The sequence below is a fragment of the Apium graveolens genome, chromosome 7 (assembly GCF_009905375.1).
Source record: "Apium graveolens cultivar Ventura chromosome 7, ASM990537v1, whole genome shotgun sequence".
NCBI lineage: Eukaryota > Viridiplantae > Streptophyta > Magnoliopsida > Apiales > Apiaceae > Apium > Apium graveolens.
The window spans coordinates 73214887-73231804 of record NC_133653.1 but is presented as its reverse complement, the minus strand read 5'-3'; the positions used below and the strand labels follow the sequence as shown (position 1 = coordinate 73231804).

Sequence of the window (16918 nt, the reverse complement as noted above, 5' to 3'; positions counted from 1 at the left end):
TTAAGTTTGGGGGTGTGATAAGTGGCATTTTATACCACTTAGAACATCTTAAAATAGCTTAAATTGGTGTCTTGAAATCAAGTATTTTGTGTATTTGATACGTTTTTCTAGTGTTTGTGCGTTTCAGGGTAATATTTGCATTTCGGGGGAGTAATCATCAATAATAAGTCTTGGCATGTGTCTAGCATTGCGACAGGGAAGAGAGGAGCAGATTACAGCGAAGAAACGGAGCAAAAATCAGACATTTTCCAGTAGGGGTCTGAGCGCCCGCTCAGCTATGCTGAGCGGCCGCGCAGGGTCGAGAAATCAGATTATTTATTTTAGACTTCTATTTATGTTTGGCTTCCAACTTCTGTGTAATCTGAGTTTTATGGGAATTTTATATAAGTAGATTTCAGAGACGTTTCACGTGTGTTGAATCGTTGTATTAATCGAGGAGCGAAGGAGATAAGGAAGAAGACCGTTTTAGCACACCGCAACAAAGAGGAAGCATATTTTCTTGTGGTTTTTTATTTCGTTGTAACGTTGGATGCTAGTTTTCTTTGCTTTGAACCTATTTACTCTTGTGACGTACTCTGGTTTAATATAATTAGTTTAGTTATTATTCTTTTGTGTTTAATTTATCATGTTTTCATATGAACCCATGATGACGATAATTGCTATCAAGGGCTAATCGTGATCATGGGGTCGTAACAGATTTACTATGGAATTCTTTAGTTAGTTGTTTAATACCTTAGTGTGTGATGATTGTATGATATCTAGTATTGGTTGTGCGTATTCGTCTTATGTGCGTCGCGAACATATAAGATAGGGTGTTAATCTCTTGTGAAGCGACGGTGGATCTCGAGATTTAGCACTTGCCATGCTAGCATAGGTTCATGTATGATGTTGCATGATTAGTGGGTAACTCTAACCGTTTTATTCGCCCTGTGTAATCAAAAGGAATAACTTGTGCTTAAATCATGATGTTGTCAATTTCTGTAGACATATAGGGACTCAACATAATTGATGCCTATTCAACTTTTATCTTAATTGTGGATGTTTGGTAGAATGTTATTAGTACAATGAAAGTTGGCTTTTATCAGTATCGTGTTATTCGATTAATATCATCGTTGTTGCATGTAAGAGTAATAACAATGACTATTAAAGGAAGTAGTAATGAAGTTGTGATCTCATGAGTGTTTTAATATTGTTAATTCGAAGTGTTAATTAAGTGGTTAATTTTAGTAGTTAATTGTAGTTAATAATTAGTTAACAAATCTAAGGGTTATTGTCTTAACATTGAGAAGTAATCATACATTGGTGAGAGAGTTTAATTGAACATAATTAGTCTGAGTCTCTGTGGGAACGAATCTGATTTATATCTTATACTACTTGCGAACGCGTATACTTGCGTGTATTATTAGCGCGTGTTTTAGCCCTAACACTAGGGCTAAAATGGCTTGCGTGTATTATTAACGCGTATACTTGCAAGTAGTATATCTTATACTACTTGCGCGCGTATACTTCCTCTTCATTGCGGTGTGCTAAAATGGCCTTCTTCCTTATCTCCTCGCTCCTTGATTAATAGTACGATTCTACACTATGTGAAACGTCTCTGAAAACTACTTATATAGGAGTCCCATTAAACCCAGCTAACTCAGAAGTTGGAAGCTTAACAGAATCAGGAGTATAAAATAATTATTTTAAATTTCCGTCCCTGAGCGGCCGCTCAGCATTCCTGAGCGGGCGCTCAGCTTCCTGAGCGGGCGCTCAGCAGAGCTGAGCGGGCGCTCAGACTCCTTCTGGAAAATGCTCTGTTTTTGCTCCCGTTTCTTGCTGCATTCTGCTCCCATCTTCCACTTGCAATGCCAAACATATGCCTAGGCTTATTCTTGATAAAATCTCTCCAGAAATGCAAATAATACCCGGAAATGCACAAACACTAGAAAGATGCATCAAATACACAAAATACTTGATTTCAAGACATTAATTTAAGCTATTATAAGACGTTCTAAGTGGTATAAAATGCCACTTATCACACCCCCAAACTTAAATTGATGCTTGCCCTCAAGCGTCGCAGACTCAAAAACAAAACAAAAACATGCATAAAGGCAATCTATATGAAATGCAGTGATCCCTTTACTACGACCAAACCAACTAACTTACGACATCTCAACAAATGCAATTAGGCGGATAAAGATCAATCAAATCATGCAAACTAACATACAGCCGGAAACGTGGTGTGTGCGGATGCTTAACATATATGCTTCGAAACTAGATCAATTATCATAACTCGACTATCCTCAAGGTAATCACATGATTATACGAAAAATAAAATTCTAGGCACGAAATGACTTATAACACTTCAAGATTACTGGAGATTATTACGGAATCATGTTTGTTATTTAACACAACACACAAATACTTATTTGACCGTGCAATGAGTGAGGTCCACAAAAGAATTATGCAATGACATCCATGTAGCGAGCGTTAGGTTAGCGGATCCCAGACTGTAAAAGCCTTAGGTCACTAGGTACAAAGTCCCAAAAGAACTTAATAACTCGAATACCGAAGAGCCCACTTGTGATCAATTATGCATTAAATCTCTATTTTTTTCTTTTCTTTTTTTTTTATATTTTTTCCTTTTTTTCATATAATTTTTTTCAATATTTCTGAGCAAGTGCGTTTCGCTCCGTCTTGCTCAACCCTAGACTACTCGCATAAAAATACGAGCCGACTACTAGCCATTTGACGCCTAGCCACAATTAGCAATGAATTCCATTTTTTACTCCAATTTTTCTTTTCATGTCTTTTACCACTAAGAACCTATTATAAATTCTATGCATAATCAATAGATTAACCTTGAAAACCATCAAACCATAACAACAATCTAGTACTTAAGCATTCTCTAAGACTTAGTGAAATTACAAGTGTTTCTAGCATGCAACTCAACCTACGAGACTCAACATGACTTTAACGCTATCACTACACTCGCATCAACATCACAAATCAATTGGTATAGCAACGCAAAAGGGATCATGGTATATGCATGAGCTACATGACATGATAAATAAAGCTATAAAATAAAATAATAAAAAAAACTATATGACAAAAATATGCAATTATATGAACTAAACTATCATGAATATGCAACTATATGACACACACACAAAATATTCCTTAACTACCACCCCCAAACTTAAAATCTTCATTGTCCCAGTGAAGGTAGTAGAAAGGAACGCAGGGTATACCTACTCGGAGAGATTATCATCATCATCACCCTCAGAGGGTGGAGTATCAAGAGGCGGATATGAAGAGTCCTCACCAAAAACTAGCCACTGGATGTTAGTTCCAAGGCCTCTAAAAGCAGTCCCAAGCGCAAGGGTGAGCTCCGGAGCAAACCTGCTCTACGTCTCGTACATAGCATCCATCCTCCTCGACAGCCTCCTATACTGGGCATCAGCCATCCCAGCACCCTCCTGAGCTCTAGAAGAGCCTGCCTCGTCACGCCCTGGTCTCGCCATGGTAGCACCGCGTGCTGGACGCCCTCCTGGAAGACGATAACCCAGCCCATGCTCCTTAGGCTCTCCACCAGTCCACTCCTGCATCGTATTCAGAGTCCTGGAATCAATAGGAGCGGCCGGCAGCTGTAGCTGCTCGTGAGACGGCCACTGAACTCCCACTACTTGGCAAAGATTTGTAATCGTGGATGCATAAGGGATGTTCATGTGCTTAGCTCCCCTCAAAAACTTCAAAATTCCTTGGTAGATGAACTCACCAAGGTCCACATAGTACTCCTCATTCAAAATACTCCATAACAACTGTGCTCGCTCAACTGTAACTTCATGTGCATGTGAAGTACGCATAATATTAGCGCAAATAAAGGCATTCCATGCACGGGCATACCTATTCATTGCAATCTCCGGAAAATGGCGATACTCGTTAGTCCCAGTCTTGAAAGTCCAAACTGTGCCCGGCCTACAGAGAGTAGCACAAATCAAATCCAAGTCAAAGTCTTCAGCAGTCTTCTCGTTCCAATTCTCCTCCGTGAGCTTCCTCTGTCGCTGCCCAATCACACAGCGAATCGCCTCAGGGTGATAATCCACCGTCATCCCCCGCACAATAGAAAACCCATTCTTTTTAGCCTTCGCATTCGCATAGAACTCGCGAACAACGCTCATCGGAACTGCCTCTTGTGACTCACAAAAAGCAATCCAACCCTTCTCAGCAATCATTGGCAACAACTCACCATCCCTCCCCAATGGTAAGAATCCCCTATCCTTCAAAATTGGCTTACCCAGAAGCCTAGTATACTCATCCTCAGCAGCCCTATCAAACAAACGAGGCCTCGCAGCAGTACCCCTCGAAGAATCAGCAGTAGGAACAGTGTTGCTGCTATCAATAGACCTGGATCTCTTGGGTGCCATCGAAACTGAGAAAAAGTGTTTAAGATTTGTGTTTTTGAATATGGAAGAGAGTTTAAGGTTTGAAAGTGTATGGGGAGTATATGGAATAGTTGTATGTATATATAGGGTAGAGATTAGGGTTTAAATTTGATTAGGAGTGGGTTTTGAGGGTTAAAAACATGGATAATGGGAAGATAATTTGTGGGTAGTGGGGTTGTGTTTTGATTTTTGATTTTTCTGATTTTTTTTAGATTTTTATAAGGCTTAAAAAAAATTCTTCCAGTCGGGCCCTGAGCGGTCGCTCAGCAAAGCTGAGCGGGCGCTCAAGGGTCTTCAGGAAAAATAATTTTATATCCCTATTTTTCTGATTTTTTTTTGTTTTAGATAGGTTACTAATTTCTAAGGGTTCCTGTAACAACAAATCATGGGTTGCCTCCCAAGAAGCGCTTCTTTTTCGTCATTAGCTTGACGTAGCGTACCTTAATCAAGTTGACAATAAAATGGCACTAACCATTTCCCGGTTTGTCGTGTCCCCATAGTAATGCTTCAAACGCTGACCATTAACCTTGAATGCTTGGTCCGGATCATTCTCAAAAATCTCCACCGCTCCATGTGGAAACACAGTTTTGACGATAAAAGGTCCAGACCACCATGATTTCAACTTTCCAGGAAAAAGTCGAAGACGAGAGTTGAATAAAAGAACTTGTTGCCCCGGCACAAATGACTTAGGATATAGCTTCCTGTCGTGCCACCTTTCACTTTTTCCTTGTACATTTTGTTGTTCTCGTACGCTTGAAGTCGAAATTCATCAAGTTCATTTAGCTGAAGCATTCGCTTCTTTCCAGTTGCATCTAGATCCAGGTTCAACTTCTTCAATGCCCAATAGGCCTTATGCTCAAGCTCCGCAGGTAAATGACATCCCTTACCATACACAAGTTGAAACAGGGACATCTCAAGTGGAGTCTTGTATATTGTTCTGTAAGCCCAAATAGCTTCATCGAGCTTTAAAGACCAATCCTTCCTTAACGGACAAACAACCTTCTCTAAAATGCGCTTGATCTCTCTATTAGACACTTCCGCTTGACCATTCGTTTACGGATGATAGGCAGTAATAACACGATGATTCACATTGTAGCGCTGCATCATAGAAGTGAACTTACGGTTGCAGAAATGTGACCCTTCATCACTTATGATTACTCGTGGCGTTCCAAACCTTGTGAAAATCTGCTTATGAAGAAAATTCAACAATACATTTGCATCATTCGTCGGCAGAGCTTTGACTTCTACCCATTTTTAGACATAATCGACTGCTAGCAAGATGTACTGATTATTGCAGGACGAGACAAATGGCCCCATGAAATTGATTCCCCAAACATCAAAGACCTCGACTTTAAGCATCATATTTAACGGCTTCTCATCCTTCCTCGTAAGATTTCCCACTCTTTGACAACGATCACACCTTAAAACGAACTGATGAGCATCCTTAAACAAAGTAGGCCAGAAAAAACCTGCTTGCAGAATACGAGCTGTCGTCTTATGACCACCATAATGTCCACCATAAACTGTGGAGTGGTAGTCTCGTAATATCCCCTCTGTCTCACAGAATGGGATACATCTCCTGATGATCTGGTCAGCTCCCTGTCTAAACAAATACGGTTCATCCCACATATACCACTTCACCTCATGTAGAAACTTCTTCTTTTGAGCTGTATTCATATTATGAGGCATTATATTGCTGACAAGATAATTCACAATATCTGCGAACCATGGCTCTTCCTCCTAAACTGCGAACAACTGCTCATCCGGAAAAGATTCGTTGATCAATATCTTATCATGTGAAGTAGACTTGGGATTCTCCAGTCTAGAGAGATGGTCAGCTACTTGATTCTCAGTACCTTTTTGATCCTTGATCTCTAACTCAAATTCCTGTAGCAAGAGCACCCAATGAATGAGTCTAGGCTTCGAATCCTTCTTGGAAACCAAATAGCGGATGGCCGCATGATCAGTGAACACTGTCACCTTTGTCCTAAGCAAATAAGATTGAAATTTTTTGAAACCAAAGACTATAGCCAAGAGCTCCTTCTCAGTAGTGGTGTAGTTCATTTGAGCTCCATTTAAAGTCTTACTAGCATAGTAGACCACATGAAAGAGATTATTCTTGCGCTGCCCAAGAACTGCACCCACTGCATAATCACTCGCATCATACATCATCTCAAAAGGCTATGTCCAACCAGGTGCCGTTATAACAGGTGCAGTTATCAAACTCTTCTTGAGAGTCTCGAAAGCCGTCAAGCATTCATCATCAAATTTGAAAGGCACATCCTTCTCGAGCAAGCTGCACAACGGCTTAGATATCTTCGAAAAGTCCTTGATGAAACGTCGATAAAAACCCGCATGACCAAGAAAACTACGGATTCCTTTCACAGAAATAGGTGGTGGAAGAATTTCAATGACTCCCACCTTGGCTTTGTCCACCTCAAGACCCTTGCTAGAGACCTTATGCCCAAGAATAATGCCTTCACGCACCATAAAGTGACATTTTTCCCAATTGAGCACCAAATTAGTTTCCACACACCTTTTAAGCACCGCACGAAGATTATTTAAACATTCATCATACGAATGTCCCAAGACGGAGAAGTCGTCCATAAACAACTCGACATTATTTCCAATCATATCAGAGAATATAGCCATCATACATCTCTGAAAAGTGGTCGGTGCGCCACATAAGCCAAACAAAACTCTGTGAAAAGCAAACATGCCAAATGGACAAGTGAAGGTAGTCTTTTCTTGATCCTATGGTGCAATACATATCTGATTATACCCCAAATAACCATCCAGAAGACAATAATACTCATGACCGGCCAACCTGTCAAGCATTTGATCAATAAATAGAAGAGGGAAGTGATCCTTCCTTGTGGCCTTGTTCAACTTTCTGTAGTTCATGCATACCTTCTATCCTGTGATTGTTCGAGTAGGGATGAGCTCTTTCTTCTCATTTGCTACCATAGTGATACCTCCTTTCTTAGGTATACATTGCACGGGGCTCACCCAAGAACTGTCAGAAATAGGATAGATGATTCCTGCATCCAGCCACTTCAGAATTTCTTTTTTCACCACTTCTTTCATGATAGGATTAAGTCTTCGATGTTGCTCAACAGTCGGCTTACTACCTTCCTCTAGCAGAATTTTATGCATGCAGTATGAAGGGCTGATCCCTTTGATGTCTGCTATAGTCTATCCGATAGCCGATTTAAATTCTCTCAAGATCCTCAGGAGCTTGTCCTCCTCACTTCCTGAAAGGTCAGATGCAATAATAACAGGTAAAGTAGATACATCACCTAAAAAAGCATACATCAAGTGTTCAGGCAATGGTTTAAGCTCCAAGATAGGTGCTTCCTCAATAGATGGTTTGAGCTTTCCTTCAGCATTTTTGAAGTCAGAAGTACCGAGAGATTCAAATGGCATGTCTAGCTTTCGCCTTCAAGGAGAAGCATTTAGATATTGTAGTTGCTCATTGCCATCCTCATCATCACTGTCAAAATCCCCCACTAAGGCTTTCTTTAATGCATCAGACATTAGCATATGATCAAGTTCTGAAGTAATCGCAGAATTAATCAAATCCACTTTTAAGCACTCCTCATCTTCTGTAGGGAATTTCATCGCTTTGAATACATTGAATGTCACATCCTGATCCTGCACTCGCATAGTAAGTTGACATTTCTGCACATCTATCAAGGTATGGCCTGTAGCCAAGAAAGGTCTCCCCAAGATTATGGGAATCTTCTTATCTTCCTCGAAATCCAAAATAACAAAGTCTGCAGGAAAGAAGAGCTTATCCACCTTTACTAGCACATCCTCTATTATGCCTCGTGGGAATGTAATAGAATGATCAGCCAATTGTAGAGACATGTAGGTGGGCTTTGGACCAGGCAAATTCAACTTTTTGAAGATCGACAACGGCATCAGATTGATGCTTGCTCCCAAATCACACAGGCACTTGTCAAAAGAAAACTTACCGATGGTGCAAGGAATAGTGAAGCTACCTGGATCTTTAAGCTTTGGAGGTAACTTTTGTTGCGGCACAGCACTGCATTTTTCCGTTAGAGCAACGGTTTCAAGGTCATCCAGTTTCACCTTCCTTAAAAGAATAATCTTCATAAATTTCGCATAACTAGGCATTTGCTCCAGAGCCTCAGCGAAAGGTATATTGATGTGAAGTTTCTTGAACACCTCCAAAAATTTACCAAACTGCTTATCCAGGTTTTGTTGTTGCAATCTCTTAGGGAAAGGTGGTGGAGGATAGAGCTATTTCTCCCCTGTATCACCCTCAGGCAGAGTGTGTTCAACAGTAGTCTTCCTTGGTTCCGCCGCTTTCTCCCTTTGCTTAACTTCTTCATCACCAACTTCAGCTTCTCCGTCTTTTGCTTTTACAGCATCAACAACTTTTCCAGACCTTAAGGTAATAGCCTTGACTTGCTCTTTAGCTTCCTTCCTGCCTGGCACTTCAGTATCACTGGAAAGTGTGCCAAGTTGACGATTGAGCACTGCATTGGCTATTTGACCGATTTGATTTTCCAAGGTCTTGATAGAAACCCCCTGACTTTTGCACAACAGCTTAAGTTCCTCAAAATCAGCACTAGAGGGTGGAGCTGCACCTCCTTGTTGAGGATATGATTGCCTTTGAGCATACTGCTGTGGTTGCTGGAATCCTGGTGGATTAAACTGTTTACTTACGCCTTGCTGATATGGTTGCTGAATAGCATTCTGATTATTACTCCAGCTAAAATTTGGATGATTTCTGTTGTTAGGATGATAAGTAGCTGGCACAGGCTGCTGCGGTCGCTGATAATTGTTCACATACTGAACAGATTCATTAACAAGAGAACACTGATCAGTGGCATGAGAACCTGCACAAAGCTCACAGACCATAGCTATCTGATTGACTCCATAGGTGGCTAAAGAATCGACCTTCATAGACAGCGCTTGGAGCTGCGCTGCAATAACTATAGCTGCATCAACTTCCAAAATACCTGTTACCTTCCCAGGCATCATCCTTTGAGTTGGGTTTTGATGCTCATTTGCATCCATCGTATCAATCAAATTATAAGCCTCGGTATAGCTTTTGGCCCACAAGGCGCCTCTAGCTGCTGCAGCGAGCATGGGCCGAGATTGAGCCCCCAAACCATTATAGAAACCAGTGATCACCATCCAATCAGGCATACCATGATGTGGGCACTTTCTCAACATCTCCTTATAGCGCTCTCAAGCTTCGCACATGGATTCTGTAGGTTGTTGCGCAAACTGAGTAAGAGAACTCCTCATAGCCGCAGTCTTCACCATTGGATAAAACTTCACCAGAAACTTTTGCGCAAGATCTTTCCAAGTAGTAATGGACCCAGCTGGTTCAGAATGTAACCAGTCCTTAGCTTTATCCCTCAGTGAGAATGAGAAAAGCCTCAGCTTGATAGCCTCATCAGTCACACCATTATAATTGAAAGTACTACAGATCTCGACAAAATTCCTTATGTTCATATTGGGGTCTTCAGTCGCAGCACCTCCGAAAGAAACGGAATTCTTCACCATCTGAATAGTACACGGCTTGATTTCAAAGTTATTGGCCTCAATAGCCGGGTGCATGATGCTAGACTGAATGTCATCAATTTTAGGCCGAGAAAAGTCCATAAGAGTTGGATCTGCCGGAACTATACGATCACCCATGATTACTGGCTCTTTCTGCTAACTTCCTGAATCCGAATCTTCAAAACCTATCTTCTCCGGAATATCAAGAACTTTGTATGTCTCCTCAGCCGTATCTAAAGTCCTCTTACGAGTACGAGAACGTGTTTGCATAAACACTCGCTAAAGTACCTGAAACACAATCGAAAACAATAAGTAACACGTCTTAATCAATGAGTCCTAATGACCACTGATGGTAAGTACATAAACTAAACAAATACGCCGAGTCCCCGGCAGCGGCGCCAAAAACTTGTTAGGGCGGAAACACGCGCTAATAATACACGCAAGTATACGCGTTCGCAAGTAATATAGAATACTTTCTAGTTCGTTCCCACAGAGACTCAGACTAATTATGTTCAATTAACACTCACTCACCAATGTATAATGACTTATCAATGTCAAGACAATAACACTTAGATTTGATTAACTAATTATTAATCACAATTAACTACGAGAATTAAGCACTTAATTGACACTTGAATTAACAATATTAAAACACACATGAGATCACAACTTCATTACTACTTCCTTCAATAGTCATTGTTATTACCCTTAGCATGCAACAGTGATGATATTAATCGAACAACACGAAACTGATAAAAGCCAACTTTCATTGTACTAATACCATTCTACCAAGCATCTACAATTAAGACAGAAGATAAATAGGTATCAATTATGTTGAGACCCTATATGTCTACAGAATTTGACAACATAACGATTTAAGCACAAGTTATTCCTTTTGATTACACAGGGAAAGTAAAACGGTTAGAGTTACCCACTAATCATGCATACACATACATGAACCTATGCTAGCAAGGTAAGTTCTAAACCTCAAGATCCACCGTCGCTTCACAAGAGATTAACACCCTATCTTATATGTTTGCGACGCACATAAGACGAATAAGCACAACCAATACTAGATATCATACAATCATAACACACTAAGGTATTAAACAACTAACTAAAGAATTCTATAGTAAATCCGTTACGACCCCATGATCACGATTAGCCCATGATAGAACTCATCGTCATCATGGGTTCATATGAAAACATGATAATAACACACGAGAATAATTAAAACTACTTATATTAAACTAGAGTACGTCACAAGAGTAAATAGGTTCAAAGTAAAGAAAACTAGCATCCAACGTTACAACGAAATAAAGAATCACAAGAAAATATGCTTCCTCTTCGTTGCGGTGTGCTAAAACAGTCTTCTTCCTTATCTCCTCGCTCCTTGATTAATACTACGATTCCACACTATGTGAAACGTCTCTGAAAACTACTTATATAGGAGTCCCATAAAACCCAGCTAACTCAGAAGTTGGAAGCTTAACAGAATCATGAGTCTAAAATAATTATTTTAAATTTCCGTCCCTGAACGGCCGCTCAGCATTTCTGAGCGGGCGCTCAGCTTCCTGAGCGGTCGCTCAACAGAGCTGAGCGGGCGCTCAGACCCATTTTAGAAAATGCTCTGTTTTTGCTCCCGTTTCTTGCTGCATTCTGCTCCCATCTTCCACTTACAATGCCAAACACATGCCAAGGCTTATTCTTGATGAAATCTCTTCAGAAATGTAAATAATACCCTGAAATGCACAAACACTAGAAAAACACATCAAATACACAAAATACTTGATTTCAAGATATCAATTTAAGCTATTATAAGACATTTTAAGTGGTATAAAATGCCACTTATCAGTTACGTCAGATAGGAACTGAAGATTCCAAAGTAGCCCAATACCTCGGCAGTTCCAGCTTAGGATACTCATAATGATAGGCGGGTTTGTATAGCAAGGCCCGCAAGCTGCAAGTTTTTTTACCCGATTCGGTATTTTGTATAAGCTCCATCTGATCCGTTCCGTCCGTGTTTGTTATAGGTGTGGGCTCCTCACTTAAGGGCTCATTTATACGATGCCTTTTAGGGTCCGTTATGACAATAGTCTCTGATAAAATTTGCTTCCTCAATTCTCGCTGTATCGTATCCTTTTTGCATGCATTGCGCCTGATTATTTTTTTCCCGCCCATTTTTGAAGCTATTCCCTTTATCTCCCATATCTGTATCCCTGATTTCACGCTCTTTTTTGTTATTCTGCCCTCCTGATTTCACGAGATTATGCTCATCATCTCCTTCTTTTCCGCGATCTCCATTACTGCGACCTTCTTTCATCGTCGTTGACGAATGCACCGGCATACTTCCTCCATGTCGTAGCCACCTTGCGCATATAGTGTTTGTTTTACGTCGATGATCTGCACGCATCCATACCCCATACGGTTTTTCAATCTGCTCTTCTGGAGTATCAAACAGCCTCTCACAAAACTTTTCCCCATGTTCGATTAGGCCACATATGAAGCAAAATGTGGGTATGCCTTCGTATTTGAAATTTGCCCAGCACCATACATCTTCATTCTTCCTTAACTTCATCCAGCATTTTAAAGGAAGATTTAATGGAATTTGCACTCTAATTCGTAAGTACTCCCTCCATACGCCAACAAAGTTGTTCGTGTCCGACTCGACAAAAGTACCAATGTAGTTTCCAATATCTCTTGCAACTCTTTCAGACATGAACCCCGTAGCCATCCCATGGATTTGAATCCATAGAATAATTTTATTTAAATCTATGGTTCGTGGGTTATCCCCCTCCCTCAGCCTCTCCAATATCAGATGAAACCTCCCAAAAGTCCACGGACTACCCTCCAGAACTCTTTTGATATCCAGTTCATGATAGAACTAAAATATATAAAGATTATCTCATATCTCCTTAACATACATACCTCTTCCTGGCTTCCATAATGATGTCATCTTGTGTTACATAGCCTGAAAGTCTATAGGTGATTCCGTTAGAAATCTACCCACCAGGCACCATCTTGTATCTATCTTTGATAAGTCTCCTATGTCTCCTTCATAGATCAAACCCCCCTGGTATTCCTCTTCAATCGTGAAGCTCGCAAACTTTTCCTCCATCTCCTTCAGTGGATCCATGATGTTAACCTGACTTTGCTCTGAAAACAGATAACGACTGACAAAAACTTAACAACTCAAACAATGTCCAAAAAAATTAACATTCAAACCATGTCAAGGGACAAGACGAGAGCACTGCTGTATATCGGCTTAACTCTTTCAGGTAAAACAAGTGAAAAATGAACCACCCTAAAATTTAATTGTTGATGAAGTAGGTGTCCAAGTAACGTGAAAAAAAAACTAAAATTTGTAATCTTAACTCTTCCTAAACTTGTGCTCTACTGGCGCGGGACAAATAAAATTGTTTATTAAAAGTTAAAACCAGTGTTCTAAAAATCGGCCGATTAATTGTCCGATTAATCGGAGTTCGGACGGGTCCGTCTCGATTAATCGTTAATCGGGTCAAAATAAGATTTTTTTAAAAATCGGTCAAAAATCGGGCAGTTCGGGAAAAATCGGTCGAATTGGGTCAAAAATCGGTAAAATCGGTTAACGTTTAAAAATAATAAAATAAAATATTTTTTAAAGAAAATTATAGTTTTTTGAAAATAATAATTTATATTTAACATTTAATAATTAATATTAATAATAATATATTAATATATTAACTCTTTACATACAGAAACAATAGTATATTCGTATATCCCTAAATTCTCTACACAAATCCCTATTTGAATTACTCTCGAACCTCAACACTCAACTCGCTTTCCCAATCGATTTACAATCTTAAGGTATTCTAAATTTATTCAATAATGATTACATTTTTAATATTTGTATTGTTTTATCCTACCCATTTATTTTAAATCTTAAGATTTGAACTAGTAAGTAGTAATTTTCTAACTATGAAAATCCTGAACTAATGATATGTAATTTTATTTTTATAAATCTTATAAAAGGTTATTTAAATAAAATTATTTATTATTATTTATTAAATAAATTGTTTCTGATTAATACTCTGATTAATCAATCCGATAAATCACTGATTATCGTATTTATCACTGAAAGGTCCTTCCACCGAAAAATCCCGATTTCCGCTTTTTAGAACATTGGTTAAAACGAGTAATTTTGCACTGCTTAGCACGCGGAATCTTTTGCAACCTACAAAAGTCCGTAAATACTAAAATTTTGTAATTTTTAAAACTGTTAAAAAATGTTGAATATGTATGAAATATTTAAAAACAAAGAAAGTACGACAAACAAAGAAAAAATTTACAAAATCGTGTTTTAATAAAAGTTTTTTGTTATAACACAGATAAATATATTTAATTACATATAAAATATAACACATTAAAACGTAACAAATAAATTTTTAAATTTAATTTAATTTTACATGTCACAAGCCCAAAGTCCTCATATATGAGATGTTGGTAATGGCTAGGTTGGACTATTGGTCGACCCAACACAGGAACCCTTTAAAGCATCTCCCAAGAAGGTTGACAAGCTAATGTGTCATGGCACCCTTGGTTGTCTAACTGTTGGAGTTGGGAGGTTGACAAAAGGTTGCCTATCAAAATTGTCAAAACTTGGCAACCCCTTGGCAACTTCCGAAATTAGCAAAAAGTCATAAAAAATATTTAAAGTTTATATTACTCGATCCACTTTTATATTGAATTAAATATAAAATTAATATAGAGGGATCATATGGGCAACCTTTAAAGTTGCTTAACTATTGGAGCAAAATATTAATAAATGTTGCTAATAGTGACATGGATGTGAGAGACAATTAAAACATAATATATTTAATGATTTGTCATAGTTTGGCAACTTTGTTAGCAACCTCATTTTTGTAACAACACTTTGTCTAACAAGTAATCACAAACGGAGCCTAAGTTATACTACTTCCCCTAAGGACCGGAAAATATGTATATGTTTTGATGTAAAAATTTATAAAAATAATGCTTACAATGAGGTTTGATGGTAAAATTATCAGCTACTAGCATGTTTTTCGAAAAAGCATACTTTTTCTAAAAGCAGCTTCTACCCTAAAACACTTTTTATAAAAACAATTTTTGAATTTTATCAAATAATTTTTAAATTATTTTTCAGCAAAAACTATGTTTGTTGTCCGCAACAATAATATCAAATACACCCTTAAAAACAGAGAGTAATAACAGGTTGTATAGCCGGCATAAATTGTTTGATTCAGCAAATATTCCGAGAGCGGTTGGTTTAAGTTGGTTGTTTTGATTTTGGTTTGGTTCAAAACTAAAAGGAAATATGATACAAGAAAAATAATCAAAAAATACCTCGACGGAAAAAGAGTCTATTTTTGGCGGTGGAGATGTTTTTGACCCAAATCCGATGGGCAACCCGATCATTTTGTCATCATGGTTAATGGCATTATCGAAAGAATATTATTATTTTTTATATCTTGGTTCTGGCGCCGATTTCAAATATCACAAGAATTGAGCGAATTCTCAAATCATGTGTCTAATGTTAATTATAATCAAGATAAAAGGGTGTTGATAAATATGGGATGTGGTAATAAGTACAGGTTTTTGTCAGGATATTAAGAATTAAAAAGAAATCATGGGCTAAGAAACTATCCCGCTTATTTTTATGTAATTTTATATATTATTATGAGTTTTATGTATTTTAGCAACCGTTATGCACCTCTTTTCATAATCTAACTAAATTGAATAAGGGTAAAATCGAAAAATTAGCAAAAATATTAGGTAAATTAAATTTTATATCTTTTAATTAATGTTAAAAATTGAATTTTGATATAAAATTATAAGTTTTTAATTTTAAATGATAATAATAATAATTTCAATTTCGATTTTCATTTTATATTATTAATGTTAATATTTTATAATTCTACAAAAAAAAATTAACAATTAATTTTAATAATTAATGTTAATATATACAATTTTTAATATTATTTGAACAAGATAAATTTTATCTTGATAAAGTATATTGCTGAATTTTCGGTTTTACCCGTACCCAATTCAACAAAATTCTGGAAAAGAGTGCATAATGAATCATAAATTTGAAGTGCAGGGATGCAAATTGAATTTCCAAAAACTCTGGTATAAATTTGTTATTGAAACAAAGTAATAGGGTAAAAAGTGCATTTAACGCTATTATTATATATAACTTTGTACCTTGGATCAATGTTCTAAAAATCGGCCGATTAATCGGAAGTTTAACTGGTCCCGACTCGATTAATCGGAAATCGGGTCAAAGTGCATTTTTTTAAAAAAAATCGGTTAAAAGTCGGTTGATTCGGTCAAAAATTGGTTAGTTCAGGTCAAAAATTGATCAATTCGATCAAATTATGAAAATTAATAATAAAAAATAAGAAAAATTGAAATTCAAAATAATAATTCATATTTAATAATAATATATTATATTGACTAATATTGACTATCATATGCCCCTAATCTGAATCTTTAATAATTGAACAAGTTTTTTCAATTAAATTACTCTTATTCATCCTTCACAATCTCCTGCAGTTGATTTTCTATATAACTAATTTTAGCAGATTACGAAGTTATATCTAATTAATATATACTCCCTCCGTCCCTCCCAAATGTTTACATTTGAGTTAGGCACGAAATTTAAGAAAAATGATAAAGTAGTGGAGGAAAGTTAAAAAAGTGTGTAAAGTAGTATGATCGATTAATATTAAATGTATAAAGTATGTATAGTGAAGAGAAATAGTTGATGTAGTTATTTTAAAGATTATAAAAACTTTACTATTTTTGAAAAAATTTGAAATGTAAATAATTGGAAGGTACATCTCAAAAAGGAAAGTGTAAACAAATGGGAGGGACAGATGGAGTAGTAGTTAGTAATTTCGAACTTGTAAATAGTTAGTATTAATTATTATGCA

General features: G+C 37.5%; 1 pseudogene; it reads left to right on the top strand.

Annotated features, from left to right (window-relative positions):
- LOC141673748 (uncharacterized) overlaps positions 1 to 16918 on the top strand; it is a 184559-nt pseudogene that overhangs the window by 38714 nt on the left and 128927 nt on the right.